The sequence below is a fragment of the Mesocricetus auratus genome, unplaced genomic scaffold (genome assembly GCF_017639785.1).
Source record: "Mesocricetus auratus isolate SY011 unplaced genomic scaffold, BCM_Maur_2.0 Super-Scaffold_100008, whole genome shotgun sequence".
In the NCBI taxonomy this organism is placed as follows: domain Eukaryota; kingdom Metazoa; phylum Chordata; class Mammalia; order Rodentia; family Cricetidae; genus Mesocricetus; species Mesocricetus auratus.
This window is the reverse complement of record NW_024429192.1, coordinates 64323699-64342970: the sequence shown is the minus strand read 5'-3', so window position 1 is coordinate 64342970 and position 19272 is coordinate 64323699.

Genomic DNA, 19272 nt, shown 5'->3' with positions numbered 1-19272 from the left:
AGTAATGAAAATAATTTTATGGTTTGGGGTCACCACAACACAAGGAACGTCACAGCATTAGGAAGGTTGGGAAGCACTGTTCTTGTGGAATCCCTCAGCTCTCTTGAAAGTGAGTTGTTATGAAAACCTGAACCTGAGTCCTGAATTTCTCTTGGTCTTTCTGTCTGGCAATATGCTCACTTCCACTGGAAAGTGTGTTTGTCATTATGCAATGGGCTGTGACGTGATGTGCCATCACATGATGTCAAGAGGGATCTAGCCAGAGCCAAGCTGGCGTCAGTGTCATTCCTTTGACTCTCTAAGTTGGGAAACAAATGAACTTCTATTTGTTATATATGTGGCTAGTTTTTGTCATCTTGACATGAACTGGAGTCAGCCCAAGAGAGGGAACTTCAATTGAGAAATTTCCTACATCCAGTTGGTCTGTGGCCATGTCGGCAGGACATTTTCTTGATTAACGGTTGAGCAGAAGGCGTCAGCGTACTATGAGTGCTGGGAAGGTGAGTTTAGAATATATAAGAAAGGTAGCTGAGGAAGTCATAGGAAAAGCAAGCCAGTAAGCAGAAGTCCTCCATGGTCTGTCTCTGCTTCAGTTTCCTTCTATAGGCTCCCACCTTGAGTTTCTATCTTGATGGACAGGGACCTTGAAGCCAAATAAACCTGTTCCTTCACCTAAGTTGCTTTTGTGTCTGTTTATTTATTTATGTTTACAACAGAAAAAGAAAGCAAACTAAAATAACTTGTCTATAGTGTATTTTTCATAGTAATGAAAAATTGAGTAATACAACCTTATAGAGAAAGTTGACCTCACTTATTAAATCAGAAATCTATATAACATCTGTAACATATAAACACAACATGTAGATAAACTCTTTCAGCTGTGCATCAGAAAATATTTATAATTATGTTTATTAAAAGATTTATTATAAGGATTAAGAAAGAATAGACCCTCTAACTGAGAAATGACTAAATTAGATATAATTTATATTTGGGAATATCAATTAGAATAAATAACTTAGGGATTAGAATTGATAGTTATAAGTCATGTAGTAGTGGTGCATGCATTTAATCCCAACACTGAGGAGGCAGAGGCAGGAGCATTTCTGTGAGTTCAAGGCCAGCTTATTCTGCAAAGCAAGTCTGAGGACAGCTGAGGCTACACAGAGAAACCTTGTCTGGAAAAACCACATATAACACACACACACACACACAAACACACACACACAAAGAATTGATAGTTACAAATAAAAAGCAAAAATCTAATTTTGAAAAAGAAAGATAGTATGATAACATTTAAATATTTATAAAACAGAATAGCAGCATAGCTTATGAATTTATATGTACATATTTACAAAAGTATGAAATACGTTGTATGTTCTTTTTTAATTTATTTTTCAGTTTAAATTTAGATAAGAAACAAGGTTGCTTCACAAATCAGTTGCAGGTCCCTCTCCCTTTCCCTCCCCTCCTCCTGTGCCCTCCCGCCAACCTCCCCCATTATCCCCTCATTTCCCCAAGGAGGGTGAGGCCCTCCATGGGGGTGTCCATAGTCTGTCATTTCATACAGGGCAGGGCCTAGACCCTCCCCCAAGAGTTCAGGGTGAGAGTGCACCTCACATTGTTGGATGGGAATCCAAAGTCCGTGTGTATACTCGGGATGGGTACTGATCTGCTGCCCAAGGCTCAATAGATTACCTAGGCCTCCTCACTGACACCCACATTCAGGGAGTCTTGATCAGTTCCATGCTGGATTCCCAGGCTGATGCCTGGGATTCAAGAGTTAACCTTTGTCTGGTCAGCTGTTTCTGGGGGTTAAACCAGGCCAGTCTTAATCCCTTTGGTCATCAGTCCTCCCTCTCTGTTACTGGCTTTCTTGAGTTCAGCTCAGTACTTAACCGAGGGAGTCTGCCTCTTCTTCCATCAGCCACTGAATGAAGTTTCTGTTTCCCAGACTCTCTGACCATGGGATTGTCGGCTGGCACTCCCCAGATCTATGTCTAAAATCCATATATGAGAGAGTACATGCCATGTTTCTCTTTTTTTGACTGGGTTACCTCACTCAGGATGGTTTCTTCTAGTGTCATCCATGAGATCAACAATTAATAAATGGGACCTCCTGAAACCGAGAAGCTTCTGTAAGGCAAAGGACACAGTCAGCAAGACAAAAAGGCAGCCCACAGAATGGGAAAAAATATTCACTAATCCCACATCTGACAGAGGGTTGATCTCCAAAATTTACAAAGAACTTAAGAAGCAAGTCTCCAAAGCACCAAAGGATCCAATTAAAAAGTGGGCTGCAGAACTAAAAAGAGAATTTTCAATAAAGGAGTCTAAAATGGCTGAGAGGCACTTGAGAATGTGCTCAACATCCTTAGCCATCCGGGAAATGCAAATCAAAACAACTCTGAGATACCATCTCACTCCTGTCAGAATGGCTAAAATCAAAAGCACCAGCGACAATGACAATTTATGCTGGAGAGGATGTGGTGAAAGGGGAACACTCCTCCATTGCTGGTGGGAGTGCCAACTTGTTCAGCCACTTTGGAAATCAGTATGGAGATTCCTCAGAAAAATGGGAATAAACCTACCACAAGACCCAGCAACTCCACTCTTAGGCATATATCCAAAAGATGCCCATTCATACAACAAGGATGTCTGTTCCACTATGTTCATAGCAGCATTATTTGTAATAGCCAGAACTTGGAAGCAACCTAGATGTCCCTCAACCGAAGAGTGGATAGAGAAAATGTGGTACATTTACACAGTGGAGTACTATTTAGCAGAAAAAACAATGGAATCCTGAGATTTGCAGGCAAATGGATGACGCTGTATATTCTTAATACCCATGATAATAATTGATTCTGAATGAGGAGTGGACTTTTGAAATATTATCACAGCAATATACATATAATTTTAAATCTAAAGCTCATTTTTAAATAGTATAATCATTTACAAACTCAGTTTTTTAAATATAAACAGTTGCATAATCCTTTTTTGGTTTTATTAACTTTAATGCTAAGCATGCAAAATTCTATGTGCAGATGAGAATAACAAGAAACCAAACAAATAACAATTAATAGCAACAAGAGGAAACAACAAGACTGGTTCTCTTCACAATATTAGCTGAGTTGTGTGAATTCTATTTGCAGAGACACTGTACAGGACATTGAGAACACTAAGGCCAACAACAGCTAGTCCGTGCTCACGGATTTCACAACACTCAAAGAAGAAATGCACACAGACACACAGTATTATGGATAAGCGTAACTGCTTATGGGAAGACATCTAAACATGATATAAAGTTTTTAATTAGTAAAGCAAATCTACAAAAACTATAAAAAAGTAAAATATATTAGATGAGCAATTTGTAAGGCATTATTTGTTGTCAGGCAAATGGTGTTCAGAAAACAGCACCATAAATAACATATAGAATTACAAAAGAAATAGACATTTTAATAACAATGTTTAGTGTTACAGATGGGATCATAGAAATAGAGGTGAATGACAGAAAGTGAAAATGGAAAGTGTTAGCAAAGGGGCTAGAATGTTGTATTAAGAAGTTTGAAGTGTAAGGGTAACCTTGATGATGCTGTTGTTGAAAATGTGGTTAAAGGTTAGTGAGCTTGCTGCTCCTTCATGAGGCCTCCATAGGCACAAACACACACATACAAATACATAGACAAAATACAACTAAGATGAAAGAAAATATGGAGGGTGAGTTGAAGAGATGTTCATCTGAAGAAGGAATCCAGGTGAGCGTTTCTTATCTTCCTTCCACACACTAATCCTCATACGATGACTGAAACAGACAGAATCATTTCCATGCCTCTTCCCAAAATTTAGCATCAATGTTTCAAAAACGGACTGATAACTAGAAGAAAAAGGACTGGTACTGGGGCTAATTTTCAAAAGAAGCTAGTGTTGATGTTAAAAAAACAAAACAGAAAACTAGAGCACAATGTGACTCCTCTCTTACAGAGAACTTTATACTGACCTTCTATTACTCACAGTAAGGAATAAATAAACATATGGCCAAAATTCTTTAGGCGAAGAGGGTTTTATTTGTCGAGAAAAGCTAGCAATACTGTGAGTAGAAGCCATTTGTCAGTACATCCTCAATGGGGTGATGAATCTTCAATGGGTGGGACACCTGGGCTGGAGTGCTGAAACAGACTGGCTCCTCCACAGGAAAATTAAGGATTTTCAGTAAACATCTAAGGATCCTGAATCACTTGTCTGAGAGACAGTAATACTTGAGGTAACATTATTAATAAGACTGGTTTTTAAAATTTTATTCTTGTCTCTACCCTACTCTGTTTACAAGAAACACTGCTTAACACATGATCTTGCCTATGTTAGTGCTAGAATGTTGTTTAACCTACTTAGAGCTAATTATTTTATATGAAAATAAGTTATTTATCTCAGCTAACTTCATATTGACCTTAAAGCCAAAGGTGACCATATTACTTAGTAGCTGACTGGCTTTATTGATTCACTCGTATTTCAAATTGCTTCCATTAATTCAATGGAAATGCTGGAGATGATATGAAAATTCCATATGTAGTTTGTAGCTTTTGAGAAAAGGCTGCCACAGTTATGGTTAGCAATCTTTAGAAGATTAAACACAGAGTAGTAGTTTAAGTCACACTCAGTTGTAGATCTCTGTAGCCTACTGACCGCAAAGGAACTGAGGGCTTGGGACTTGGTGCCTCTCTTAGTCTGGTGAGTGTGTAGTCTCTGGCCTTTTTAATCCTGTTTACTTCCTGTGACCATTTTTATTGTTCTTGTTAATTTTACTTCTAGTCTCATCAAGTTCTCCTGTCTTTTATATTGAGGTTGGATCTGTATTCATATTATACCTCTGAGTTTTGCTAGTAAATTCAAAGAAGAATTGGCACTTTTCTACAAGGTTGACATTTGGAATGGATCAGCTCTGGGTCTTTTCAGAGTCAATTTCAGTCAGTTTTGAGCTTTGAATTTATAATTAAAATAATTTGCCAAGCAGTGGTGGCACCTTTAATCCCAGTAGTAAGGAGGCAGAGGCAGGTGGATCTCTGTGAGTTCAAGGCCAGCATGGTCTACAGAGCAAGTTTCATGATAGCCAGGGCTGTTACACAGAGAAACCCTGTGTCAAAAAACAAAAACAAACCAAACAAACAAAACAAGAAAGCACAAAATGCTCAAAAGAACTGTACGTAAGAAAATTCCTTCAACTTTGGTTAAAAAGAACCAAAAGATTGGGGGGGATAAAAGAAAACAATTCTAGATTTCTATGATCAGACAATTGGCTGGAAAAAGGTACTGAGATATAAGCATGAACCATCCTTACTGTAAAAAGAAAAATTTTTTAAAAACTGGAGTTGATATAGAGATGATATGTATACTAATGAACAATGGGTTAGGAACAATGACAGGAAGATGATAAGGCCCCGAGTAATGTTAGCAAGATGGCAAAAAAAAGTGTTTCCCAGCGTGACAAACATTCGACTGTTATGGGACTTCCCACCTAGTTCCGTAATCTCCTTGCCCCAAGTAAATATATAGATGCCATATTAATTATTAAACTGTTGGTGGGTGGCTAGGGCTGCTTATTGGCTAGCTCTATCTTAATTATTAACCCATTTCTATTAATCTATGTATTTCCATGTGATCTTGGCTTGCTGGAGAATGCCTGACACGTCCTTTCTTCCTGGGCTCACATCGTGACACCTCTCTGTCTACACTTCCCAGAATTCTCCTATGGTATCCTAGCCTATCTTTCCTGCCTGGCCGCTAGCCACACAGTGTTTTATTCATCAACCAATAAGAGAAACATATACAGAAGGACTTCCTCCATCATTCAACAGCCATCCATACACTAAGTGTTTTTGGGGTTTAGGGGGACTTTAAGATCCAGGTTGCAGGTAGTGAAATCTTTGTGTAGGCCTAGGATGAAAAGGCATATTTTAGGAAGTTGGGCTCACATCCTAAAAAGTAGGCTTACTGAATACATGCAGAGTCAGAAATAGATTTTATCCTCTGTGAACTTAGCTATAGCCTTACATGACTTTGGTTGTAACACCAGAATCATTTGCCAACCCATTCCTCAGATGACAGTTTCACCAACTTGGGTCCTGGAAGATCACTCTAAAGAGGTTCTGCAACATGGCTAGCAGGCCTATCACCAAGATAAAAGACGTCCTGGTCATTCAGAGACTTGCCAAGCTGTATACATCTAAACTTCCAGAAGCACCATTCAGTTCTCAGTATTAGTTGTCTGCAAAGAGACAGACAGTCCCAGTCACATGCAGCCATAGTTCAGGGATAGTCTTACCTGCCCAGAGACTTACTTTATGTCAAAGTGGGAGAACTCCTGGACACCTGCAAGGAACTGCACTAGTCTGCATTTCTACTGACATACGTTCTAAAGGACTCAGCTACGACTTGAGAAGTGGACATTTGCCCCCAAACTAATCTTTTATGCAAGCTCTGAGAGCTAAGAACTCCCAGATGCTACACTGAACTCTTGCTAACTCAAACCCTTACACAACCAGCAGGAGTCGTATGATATCCCACCCCCCCACAGCCCTGCTTCATTGCAATTTTGGAGGCAACCTCATCATACCTGAGATCACTACTGACTGAGAAAGATGCTTACAGTTTTGTTTTCCTGACACAAATATAGCACTGCAGAGGCCAAAAGAGTTTTGAAAATATGAGTCAAGAGAGCTAATACTGTGCCACTAGCCAGTTCCTCCAGAAGGGGTTTATCAGAATGCCAGACAAGCAATTCAAAATAAGCACCTTCAAAAAAGCTCCACAAGACACAACAGAACTTGCATAGAAAACTCAAGTTTTGGGGAAAAAATGAAGCAAACAAGATGTTTTGTTAAAAATAAGTATTGACAAGACCAACAATAATGCAAGTCCCGCAGCTGCATATGAGTGTGGCAAACTGGAAAAATAAAATGGATACCTTTAACAACAGACATTATAGAGAATACAGAATCAGTGACCCTGAAGATAGTTCATTGTGAGCTTCTTAACTGAGGAAGAAAATGGAAAGAATGAAAAAAACGTTAAGACAGACTAAGAGACAATGGGAAATCAACATGTGAAAAAACAAAACCAACAAAAAATATTAGTAATACAACTTCCAGAGGGGGGAGGCAGCGTGGGATGGCAGAGAGAGACAGAATTCTTAAAGGGGGGAAGAACAGTGGGGAGGGGGTAGAGAGGACGAGGAAGAGAAGGTCATAAATCTTAAAAAGTTTATAATGTAATGATTGCTGATAACTCTCCAAATCTTAGAGAAGAAACATCAACGGAAAAGATACCACAAGACTCATTACAGTTGTCAAAGTCAAGACAGTAACAAGAAGAAAGATGTTTATCACACATAAAGAGAAAATCCTTACAGATGCTTAGCAGACTTCTCGGCAGAAAGCCTGTGAGTCAGGATATTGTGAAATGACCCATTCAAAGTTCAGATTTTAAACACACAGCCAACTAAGAACGCCATTCTGAGCAAAGCAAAGCGTGGGCATTTCCAGTCGTAAAGGTGAGTAGTCTTAGCACTGTATCCAGCAAGAAAAACAAAGATATTTCCATCCCACCTGGAATTGTGAAGATTCTAGTATCTAGTCCCATAAGGCAGTACATGCAATGTAACACACTTCTAATCACTAGAAAGACAACTGGTTCTCCGATCTTGTTAGGTTTTTAAAAAGCAGCTGTAGATAGATCCAAAGTGGAAAGAGAGGCCAGGGCTGACCTGAGGCAGAACAGTATTTATTCATTGCTTGAGAAAGGTGATGGTATCTTGTCCCCCTTGTGAGTAGAAGCCAAAAAAAACTACAGAGGAAGACAGGATAAGGCCCCTTAAAGGCACAAGGATGACATTCTTAGTCCACAAAGGAAGCTGGGAAATGTAGTCTTCTGGCAGGAAATTATCAGGTTTCAGCTATGGTATGTCTGTGTATGACCTTAGGCAATATATCTTAATTTCAAAGCACTTTTCACAGTTTCCATTTTCCTTTGAATATTATCCATGTTCATAAATATCCTATCATGTCATAACAAACTTATGGATACAAAAGCACCATGAAAATGCAGAATTTGAAATGATTTTATAAATTAATTTTGCATGAAAGTATGAACAATATCTACAAATTTTTGAGAAGAACCTTCTAAAATATAAGAGAATTCCAAAGATTGTCTAGCATAATGGCTTAACACAGTTTCATTCCCTTCTGTTAACTTTCTGTTCTGCTCTCCTCTCTTTCCCCTTCTTCATTGTTGTATTTAGTGATACTTCCCACATTACTGATGATCAACAGGTGTTAACTGCAGAAACATTCCTATTAGTCAACTTCCTGGGCAGAGGATAAAGGGAGATTGTAGTGATATATTACTTATGATTTAATAAAGCTTGCCTGGGAATTCAGAAAGCAAAGTCAGCCACAAGCCATAGAAGCCAGGCAGACACCTTTATTCCTAGCAGTCAGAAAGTAGGAGGTGGTGGTATGTACCTTTAATCCTGGGACTCGGGATTAATAGGTAGATGGATCTCATTGAATTCAAGGTCACCCAGGGATACACGAGATTGAATCAGTCTAAAAGAGTAACAGAGCTCACACCTTTAATCCCAGCATTAGGGAGGTATATAAGAAAAGAGCAAGGTCTCAGTATCGGGCACTCATTCTCCAACCACGTTGAGAATAAGAACATCCCAGCCCATTTAGGGGTAAGAGCTCTCTGTTAGCTTACCTGCTTTGCTTCCCTGATCTTCAGGTTGAATGCTAATATCTATCTCTGGGTCATTTATTTATCATGTTACAGAAGATTTATGTTCAAGTTGTAGGGTCAAACCAGTAACAAGATAATTTATATAATGTATTTTAAAACACAGATTTATATACCCCAATTCTTAATCTACAGAACAGCAAAGTTGAAAATGAATAAAAGAGACTTCAGAGAGAGATTAACATTTTCTAAGTTCTAATTCAGGAAAATATCAAGAAACCAATTAACTTGAAAGGGTACTGAAAGTTCTTTTAGTTTGTTCAAATATAGATACTAATTATTTGAAGAGGATAAATTCATACATAACAAAAGAATGTTATCATTATTAGTTAAGCATGTATGAATTATGTTAATCCCCTTAAGACTTTTATAAATATAAATAATGTAGTGATTTCAAGTACAAGAAGAAGAAACCTACCAGGCTTTGGTGGCACAAGCCTTTAACCCCAGAACTCAGGAGGCAGAGGCAGGTGGATCTCTGTGAGTTCAAGGCCAGCCTGGTCTACAGAGCTAGTTCCAGGATGGCCTCCAAAACAATACAGAGAAACCCTGTTTTGAAAAACCAAAAAAAATAAAAAGTAAAAAAAATAAAGAAACCCACTCCCAGAGAAGGGAAGAGATGGAGGGAAGGGGAGAGGAGAGGACAGAAAGGAAAGAGAGAGATTTTGTCAAATGGTATGAAGCAAGCGCTTTCCTCAGCAGAGCCAAAGTGCAAGCAAATCTCCAAATCTCTCTCTCTCTCTCTCTCTCTCTCTCTCTCTCTCTCTCTCTCTCTCTCTCTCTCTCTCTCTCTCTGTGTGTGTGTGTGTGTGTGTATGTGTGTGTTATGGTAGTTTGGTAGTTTTGCTGTTCTACCCCATATCTAATTTTGTCTTAACTATTATAGCAAAAAGGAAGAGACCAGGAAATAAAGTTAGTTCTCTCTACAGCCTTGAAAAGGGTCATGGTTCAGTGATGTGTGTGCATGTGTTTAAAGAATAAATAACCCAATTTTTAAAAAGTAGGAAATAGACTTTTCTTGAGTATTTTATAAATATAGAAATAAAATGCATATACAATGTATGTGGTTAGGAACCTAATTGTGATACCCCATTGTGATATTTATATGCCAAAGTTTAACCCTCTAACCTTTCAAAACATGTCTGTGTTTGGACTATAGTCATGATGTCTAAAAGTTAAAAAACTGTCAGTAGGAACGCTATATCCCAAGATGTTCCCTCACCGGGACCAAGCCTTTGTTGTGCTTCAGAGCACACTCATCGCGGGCAAATAGAGTATTGGCCTCTCCCCTCTCTATGAGAGTCTGCTCTAGGCCCTGCCCAATAGGATGGAAATAAAATCCTGTGTTTTGGTGGAAAAAATGAAGATAATCCTTCTGGGGCCTCTAACCCTGGGCCTTGACACAGCAACAGATACCCACCATACCAAGGGGCTGACTGGACAGGACTCAACCAGGAGCTGCCCGGGCACTTTAACGCCGGGCCACCACACAGCAACAGCAACAGCTCTGCACCTCGAGAATGGTGGGGGCAGATCTCAGCCATGTGTCATTGCCCGGTGCCTATGGTGCCAGTCAGACACCATTGTGGTGAGCGGGTACAGAGTGGGGAGGTGGAAGGGAAAGGTGGAACAGCAGAGGTTCAAGGACTAGGGAGAGAGGCAGATCTGAAGAAGTGAGGGTGGTGGGGAACAGGCTAATCTTGCTAGTTACCTGAGTCCAGGGTCATTTCCCTACCTGAGCTACTGCCAAGGCCCTAAAGCAGCTGAGGGGATATAAGGTGATGTTTGTGACTCCGGTTGATACTGAGGGCCTGCAGAGACCTGTAGTTAGGTTGCCACCTGCAGCCAGGTTTGTGTCTCAGGGCCCTGCCAATCTGAATGACCTGTGCTGCCACCTGGGGCCATCCATGGTGACATCCCAGTCCTGGCTGCTGCCGAAGACGATATCTGGATCCATGGCCCTACTGTAGCCCAAGTCAGTGTTGATAGCTGGTAGCTCATGGTGCAACCAGGGATCTCATGGATGCCCAGGATCTGGACCACAGAGAGAGCCATGCTAAGTTGAGTGACTCGCACTGTCATCTGGGGCCATGGTGTTGCCTAGGCCAGGGCTGCTGCTGAAGGCCATCCAAGGTTCTGTGTCCCTATAGCAAACAGAGTCTGAGCTGATGTCTGGCTCCTATTACCTCCAAGGTCCATGCAGATACCCAGGGTCTGGTCAGCCACCTGAGACCATGCTGGTGTTCAAAGACCATGGTGCTACCACGGCCATACTGACCTGAGTAGCCTATTCTACCACCAAGACCATGATGAGACCCGGCTCACAGCTGCTGTGAAGGGCCATGTCTGGGTCCATGGTCCTGCTGCAGCTGGGGTCTGTGATGATGCTCATGACCTGTGTTACCTAGGAATCAAACGTGTTGAAATACCAGGACCCTGCTGAGCTGTCCCTGGCCCTCACTGGCCCTGGGATAGGGGGTTCTGCTCCTCTCTGGATACTGAAGCAGGAGAGCTGGCCCCCGCACTCAGGAAAGATGGGCCTACCCCTGGCCACAGGTGTGTACCTCACCTGGGCAGCACACTAGAACTGACCGTGTTGTTGGGAATGCAGGTAGGCTGGTTCTGAGGGTGTGAGACTAGCAAGCCTGTCTCCTATCCACCTCCCAATGTGCCACTTGGTGACAGGGGTGAAGAAAAGATGCCCTCTCTGTCTCACCGCTTGCTACCTGTGGGAGGCAAGAGAGCTGACCCTAGGGTCTCTAGGACAACAGACCCTGAACACTACCAGGGCAGAACACTAGAGCTAAAAAGGTCATCACTGTTCACACATTGGGTGGCTCAGGGTTTATTCTTTTGAACCTCAACACTTTCCAGAGGTGGTTTTCTGTTTGTTTGTTTGTTTGTTTGTTTGAGATAGGGTTTCACTGTGTAGCCCTGGCTGTCCTTGAACTCATAGAGATCCACTTGCCTCTGCCTCTTGAGTGCTGGGAGGTACTACCACCTGGCTTTAAAAGATTTTAATATGAAAGAATAACACATTTTTGCTTGGTTTTAGCATCTGCTGGTTTACTAATGGTTCATGGGACAATCATTGCCTCATGCCCAATAAAAATGAAGAGTCCCATTTATAGAACAAGAGAACTGAAAAATTCTAGCATGAAGATAGTTGTGAATGAGTCCTTTATTTATCTGCTAAAAATTCTCATTTACTATGTACCTGCCCTTGTCCTGGAGAGGTAAAAATAAAGCTAGAATTAGCCTTCCAAATTTTGGGATGCCGATTTTGCCATTAAACAGTATCCATGCTGACATGATATTTCTGATGATGAGTTTCAAAGTGAGTGCCGTATATGCTCAAATACCTAACATGCAATTTTTGTTTCTAGAGTGTGAGAGCACATAAGAATATTGGCCTGCTATATTTGATAAAGATTATCTCTCTCACTTTTCCATTAAAAACTAGCAAATACATTACTTGGGAAGTCTGTGATTCTTGCTTGAACTAGAACTAACCAAACTTTTTCATAACATAGCTGGAAGAGCCTATGATCTGCTCAATTCCTTGACAGTACAGAATGCTTTATTTCATCTTTGATTTTTGTCTGGACAAGTTCAAATTAGCTGCTGCACTGAGCTCAGATGCCCTATCTTAACCAAAGGCCTTGGCAAATGGAAAGAACTTTGGCTAAAGCTTTGCCTGAAGCCATATTTCCATGCTGCTATAAATTGCCTGATGTAGAGGGAAATGAGGGTTGGACAGATGTTCATCTCTCTGAACTTTCTGGAAATGATAACTTAGTAGTGAAATTTTGAACAAAAAAGCTCTTTGAGAACCAATTCATCTTGTGTTTCTGTAGACAGGGCCAGAATTTCATTGTATGTCCCTAATGTGTGACATGCTGATAATTTTTGAAAAATGAAAATGAGTTATTAAAAAAGGTATATGGAAAATGAGACACTTGTGCATTAGACCTAGCAGAAATAAAGTGTCCTTGGAGATCTTGTGAAACATTTGATACGATTTACTAGTTTCATTGCAGCCCTGTGTTAAGAAGATAAGAGCTGTCATAATCAATCCATAGGCAACAAGTGCTACATGCAGGCACATTTTTTCTCTGTCCTCTGGTACCAGTTGGCCCAGAGAGCACTGAGGGAGAAACGACTCATTCAAGATCCCAGCAAGGATTGCTAATAGATAGGATGTGGTCATGTGCCCTTTGGTGAACAAGTCAATAAATATTCTTTGTACTAGAGTGGGCTGCCTCAGTCACTGCTTCATAAGGATGTAATGGGGCCTGGAGACTAAAATTTGGGTACCTGTCTAGTCATCATCAGAACTCAAATTAAAACTAAAAACAAATGTGCAAGACAGATTTTTAATAAAAAAATTCAAAACCAAAAGAGCCAAAGAAAAAACAAAAGAAATATACTCAGATTCAGGGACACACGTTCACACATGTAGAAATCCCATACAAAAAAATTTAAATTGTAATGTGTAAGCAAAAGTATTGTAAGTTAAGAAAAAGGAAAAGAAAAGCTCAGAAAAAGCATTGTGAGACCAAGAATCACCAAAAATACCACTGAGTTTGTTTTTTGCTGACCGTCTACTAATGGACACAGGACCTGTCCTGCGATTGTATACCCAGTGAGACTCAGTTGTAGAAAATTACTTTCACATTTGCAAGCAGTTATCAATTTTGGTGATAGCTTCTGGATTGCATCTATTTCTCCTCTCAGCACTGAGATCTCATCTGGCTTAGATATGTGCAGGCCCTGTGCCTGCTACCACAGTCTCTCTGAATCCACATGTGTCTAGAAGGCCTTGTTTCCTTGATGTGTTCCATCCCCCTTCCCACTCCCCCTCTCCCCTCCCCCAGGGCTCTCACAATCTTTCTGAATCTTCTTCTGCAGAGTTCCTTGAGCCCTGAGGTTAGGGATTTAATGGAGACATTCCACCTAGGACTGAGTATTCTAAGGCCTCTCACTCTCTGCCCACTGTCCAGTCGTGGATCTCTGAATTTGTTTCCATCCACTGTAGGAGGAGGCTTCTCTGGTGGTGATGGCTGAGCAAGGCATTGTTCTATGTGTATAGCAGAATGTCATTAGGAGTCATTTCATTTGCTATGTTTCTTTAGCAGAACCATAGTATTTTGTTTTCCCCTAGGTCCATGGCCTATCTAATCTTAGGTTCTTGGCCACCCAAGCAGTGTTGGGCATGAATTCCATTTCATGGTGTAGGCCTTAAGTCAAATCAGATAGCAGTTAGTTACCACCACAACTTTTTGTGCCACTATTATACCAGAGTATCCTGCAGATGGGTGTAAGTCAACTGATGTGTGTGCTGGGAATTGAACCCAGGTCCTCCAGAAGAACATTAGTTGCTCTTAATTGTTGAACCATCTGTCCAGTCCCATTACTTATTTTGTTTTTAATTTCAGCAAGCATTTGTGTTCACATACTACTTTGCCTTCAGTAATGTATATTCTTTTTCTAACATATATATATATATATACATATATATTTTTTGTGAGACAGTGTTTCTCTGTGGCTTTGGAGACTGTCCTGGAACTAGCTCTTGTTTACCAGGCTGGTCTTGAACTCACAGAGATCTGCCTGCCTCTGCCTCCCAAGTTCTGGGATTAAAGGCGTGTGCCACCAACTCATGGCTCTAAGATACTTTTATTATAAGATGTTTAAAATAGAATAAAAACGCACATTAGAAGCATGCTTGGATAAGTGTTGTGGTGTAGATTTTCCCCCTCAATGGCTCTTAAGTTGAAGGCTGGGTTTCCAGCTTATAGGCTGGTAGTTTCAGATCATGAGACTGTAATCTCCCTCAGTGGACTAATAAATTGATGAGTTTATGGCTAAATGAGTGGGCTTTGGGAGCTTTGGAGGTTTGAATGAAAATGGCCCTCAATAGGCCCATAAAGAGTGCCACTATAGGGAGATGTGGCCTTGTGGGAGTGGTTGGGACCTTGTCAGAGGAAGTGTGTCAGTAGGGATGGCCTTTGAGGTCTCAGATGCTCAACCCGGGCCTAGTATCTCTCTCTCCTCCTGCTGACTGCTGCTCCAGATGTAGAACTCTCAGCTCTCTTTCCAGCATCACATCTGCCTGCTTGCCACCATACTTCCTGCCATAATGATGGTGGACTAAACATCTGAACTGTAAGCCGGCCCCAATTAAATGTTTTTCTTTGTAGGAGTTACTGTAGTCATGGTGTCTCTTCACGCAATAGAAACCCTAACTAAGACAGTTGCTATGTCTAGTGAAAGGAAATAAGTCACTGAGGGCCCATTCTTAAATGATCAAGAGACACCACCTCCTCCCTAACTATCATGGAGTGAATAGCTGACCTATGCTTCTATCAGCATGTGGCTGTTCTTACCTCAGGCCCAAGTCAGGGGTACCCACCCACTGTGGATTCAAATTATGATCCAAAATAAAGATTTCCTCTTTAAAATTTTTTTCTCTTTAGCATTTGAATGTGGGATGGGGGATTCATTTCAGGGGAGTAAAGTCAACCCTAAGATAAATGGCATTCTACCACCTCTAGGAAATGTTTAATAACAACACTCTGAGGTTTGAGCTGTTTCTGAGTAATTCAACTACAGGTCAAAACTCTGATATAAATGATAACGCAAACATTCTGTGCAGTGTGTTAGACTCCCAAACATGTATAACAAAGTCCCCAAACTGAACAGATTAAAATAAGGGAATTTTATTTTGTCACAGCTTTTGGATGCCAGAATTCATCCAAAATCTGTGCTCCCTGAGGGTGGTGGTGAGGGTTGTTTGTGGTCTTGTCCAATTGAGGGTGTGTGTTCCCACTCAGTGAACACAGGTGTGTGTGTTACGTGTGTGTGTGTGTGTGTGTGTGTGTGTGTGTGTGTGTGTGTGTGTATGCTGGGGGTGGTGTGGTCTTGCCTGGCTTCTGGCACCTCAGGTACTTGCTGGGTTGCGGGTACATTACTCCAAGCTTCATTTTTTTAGTGTGGCACCACCCACCCTCCACCTTCCAACCCTACACCACTGCTTTTCTTTCCCTGTATCCTCCAATGGTCTTTCCTATGTATTTCTATCACTATCTGAAGCTCACCATTTATAAAAAGACTGATCATCTTGAATTGGTGGCATTCCCTAGGATCACCTTGAAGTTTTCATTTTTAGAATTGTACCTCTAGGGTATAATTCACTTCACAGTATATGTGCAACTATGTAAATTTTTACAATGTCTGGCATCCAACAAAAAATTATCTTGCATGAAAACAAACAGGTATATACAATCCCTTATAACCAAAATGCCCATCATCAAATCCAACACTGAACTGATGCATTCTTTAAATTCCTGAAACAAGGAATTATAATAGTTATGATAAATGTATTTGAAATGTTAAAAGACTGAAGTCAACACTGATCATATTAAGTAAACACATGGAAGGTATTTTAAATGACTCAAATTGATATTTTAAAGATAAATATGATATCTGTGATGAAAAATGTCTGGCTTGATAGCAGGGGCATGCCAGGGAGCTGATCTTGCATATAAAATACATTCCTGGTGGAGAAGAAAGGAAGGAAAAACATGCAGAAAAACATGAAAGTTTTGGTTTTTGTATTTTCCAAATTTAAGGAAAAGCCCACAGGATTCATGTGGCAAGACATCAGAGAACTGACAACCATAAACAGAGAAACTACAGAAATTATAATAAAAAACTTACAGATTCCATAGGTTGGACAAGTCTCAAACATTACAGTCACAAAAAAAAAAACGATACTAAGAAGTGATCAAATTGCTCAAAAACAGGAATTCAGGGGAAAAAAAAGAAATTGCAAAAGTCAGACAAGTACAAACAATGGAATCTACACCAGGGAACAAAGGATATAGAACACATCTTGGAAAGGACCCTCAAGGCAAGATTGCAAGACTAGAACATTGTGAACACAATGGCATGTCCAAAATTTGTACTTAAAATGTGAGGACTGTAAACAACGAGAAAATAAGAAAAGTCTCAAATTAATGACTTCACTTTGCAGTTTAAGAATCTAGGAAACATTACAATCAAAGAAACACCAGGGAAGCAAATGAGAACTAGTAATTAACAGAAGCAAAGCTGTTTTTCCTAAAAGAAAAAATTCACAAGCATCTAATCAGATTAACCTAGGGTGATAAAATATTTAAAGGAGAAAATTGTCAAACTAGGTACATAATGAATGAAGCTGCCTTTTAAAAATGAAGGCAAAGACTTTAAAACAGACAAGGATGGGAAAACAAAATATCCTTTCCTGAAGACCAGGACAAGAAATGTTAAATAAAGCTGTTCAGACTGATGAAACATGTTACCAAATGAAAACAAAGGAATTAAGAAGATTAAACTTGTAGATGACTCAAGTAAACTATGTAAGAGGTTGCAAAATTATCATTCAAATCCATTTGAAAGGATTTATCTATTTTAAAAAATATCAGTGCAGCTTTATGTGTATGATATGCAGGAGTAACATGTGTTTATATGTGTGCACACACATTAACAAAAATCCAGGAAGGATCTAATTGAAACCTACGATGTCTTATCTCTGAAGAGGTTGTCTCTGAAGTGCTCAAAAACACAGAACACAGTGAGGCAAAGCCTACAGAAAACCAGAACTGTAATTTTGAAGAGAAAAATCACTGTGTAATCAAATCAGAACAAATCTCAGATAAAGAAGACAAAGAGGAGGACCAGGGGAAAGAGGAGGAGAGAAAGGAGAAGGAGGAGGAAATAAAGAACAGAGGAGGCAAATGTAAGCCAAAGAAAAGAGTGATGATCTAAATCTAAACAGGTTGCTGTATTAAATGTCATGGGTCTGAATGTACAGAGGAGATGATACAGGAGATGTTCAAGTTGAACAGAAAGGCAAACACATGTAAAAATACATATATAAAAGCCAGGCGTTGGTGGTGCACGCCTTTAATCCCAGCACTTGGGAGGCAGAGGCAGGCAGATCTCCTGGTCTACAAAGTGAGTTCCAGGACAGCCTCCAAAGCCACAGAGAAATCCTGTCTCGAAAAACCAAAAAAAAAATCTTAAATATAAATTGCAAATTAAACCTAAACGATATGAAAAAGAACAAAAGTTAGTATGAAGGAAACTGTGAGAGCTGTAGTACAACCAAAGTATCATTCACAGCAAATAATACCCTTATAGATAATGAAGGGTACTTTGTATGATAAAGGTTCAATTATTCAAGAAGACACACCCATAATTTGAAGCTTAGTTGGCAAATGAAAGACCTCAAAAACCTAATAGGAACACAAGGAGAAAAACACATTTAGCTGAAGATTTTTTCTTTCATTGAGAACAGGTATTTTCCTCAAATAATATAGCTGTTAACAGTGCCCCCCAACTTCTCCTAGCTCCTTACAACTGACCCTCCCATCAAGATCCACTCCCCTTTTGTCTATCATTAGAAAACAAAGAGGAATCTATGGGATAATATTAAAATATAATGTGATATAATAAGATAAAACAAAAACTAACACTCTGAATTGTACAAAACAAGCAGAAGGAAAGGAGGCCAAGAGAAGGCACACAAAACAGAGACCTAGTCATGTGCAAACTCAGGAATCCCATAAAAAACTCACTAAACTGAAAGCCATAATACATACATAAAGACCTGTGGAGTAAAAGGAGAGAAGGAAAAAAATAAGATAAAAAATAAAAGTGAAAAATATAAGTCTTTTTTTTTAAGGAAAAACCTTGCCATGACATTATGAGACCAATAGCCTTCAAAGACACCACTGCTTGGCATGCTGCCTACCCTTAAGAGTAGTTTGTTTCCCAGTGAGACCCCTTTGGAAGAAACTAAATTATCGTTTGCAAGTGGTTGTCAATTGTAGATTGCTTCTGGTTTAGGAATGGGGACATGTGTCTACTTCTCCTTCAAGCTCTTGGACCCCATCTGATGCAGATCCTTACAGGCCCTGTGCAAACTGTCCCAGTCTCTGTAAGTTCATATGCACACCAATCCTGTTGTTGTAGAGGGCCTTCCTTTCTTGGCATCTTCTATGCTCTCTGGCTCTTACACTCCTGCCTTCTCTTCTGCTGGGTTCCTGAACCCTGAAGGAAGGGATTTGATGGAAACATCCATTTAGAGTCTCTCACTTTTTGCATGTCTGGCTGTGGGTCTCTATATTTGCTCCCATCTGCTATAGGAGGAAGCATCTCTGATGATGACTGAGCAAGACACTGATCTATGTGCATAACAGTGTGTCATTAGGAGTCATTTTATTGCTACTTTTTTGTTGTTTTGAGCAGTAGTATTTGTTTTCATCATAGGTCTCTGGGCTATCTAGTCTCTGGTTCTTGGTTACCCAAGCAGTTGCACGCATGGATTTCTTCTTAAGAAACTACAAAGGGAAGACAAGAACAACATTTTTAGCCAATTTAATGAGACTTTAATGGAGATACTACTCCATTAAAAAGGTGGATATACACATTCTTCTTAAG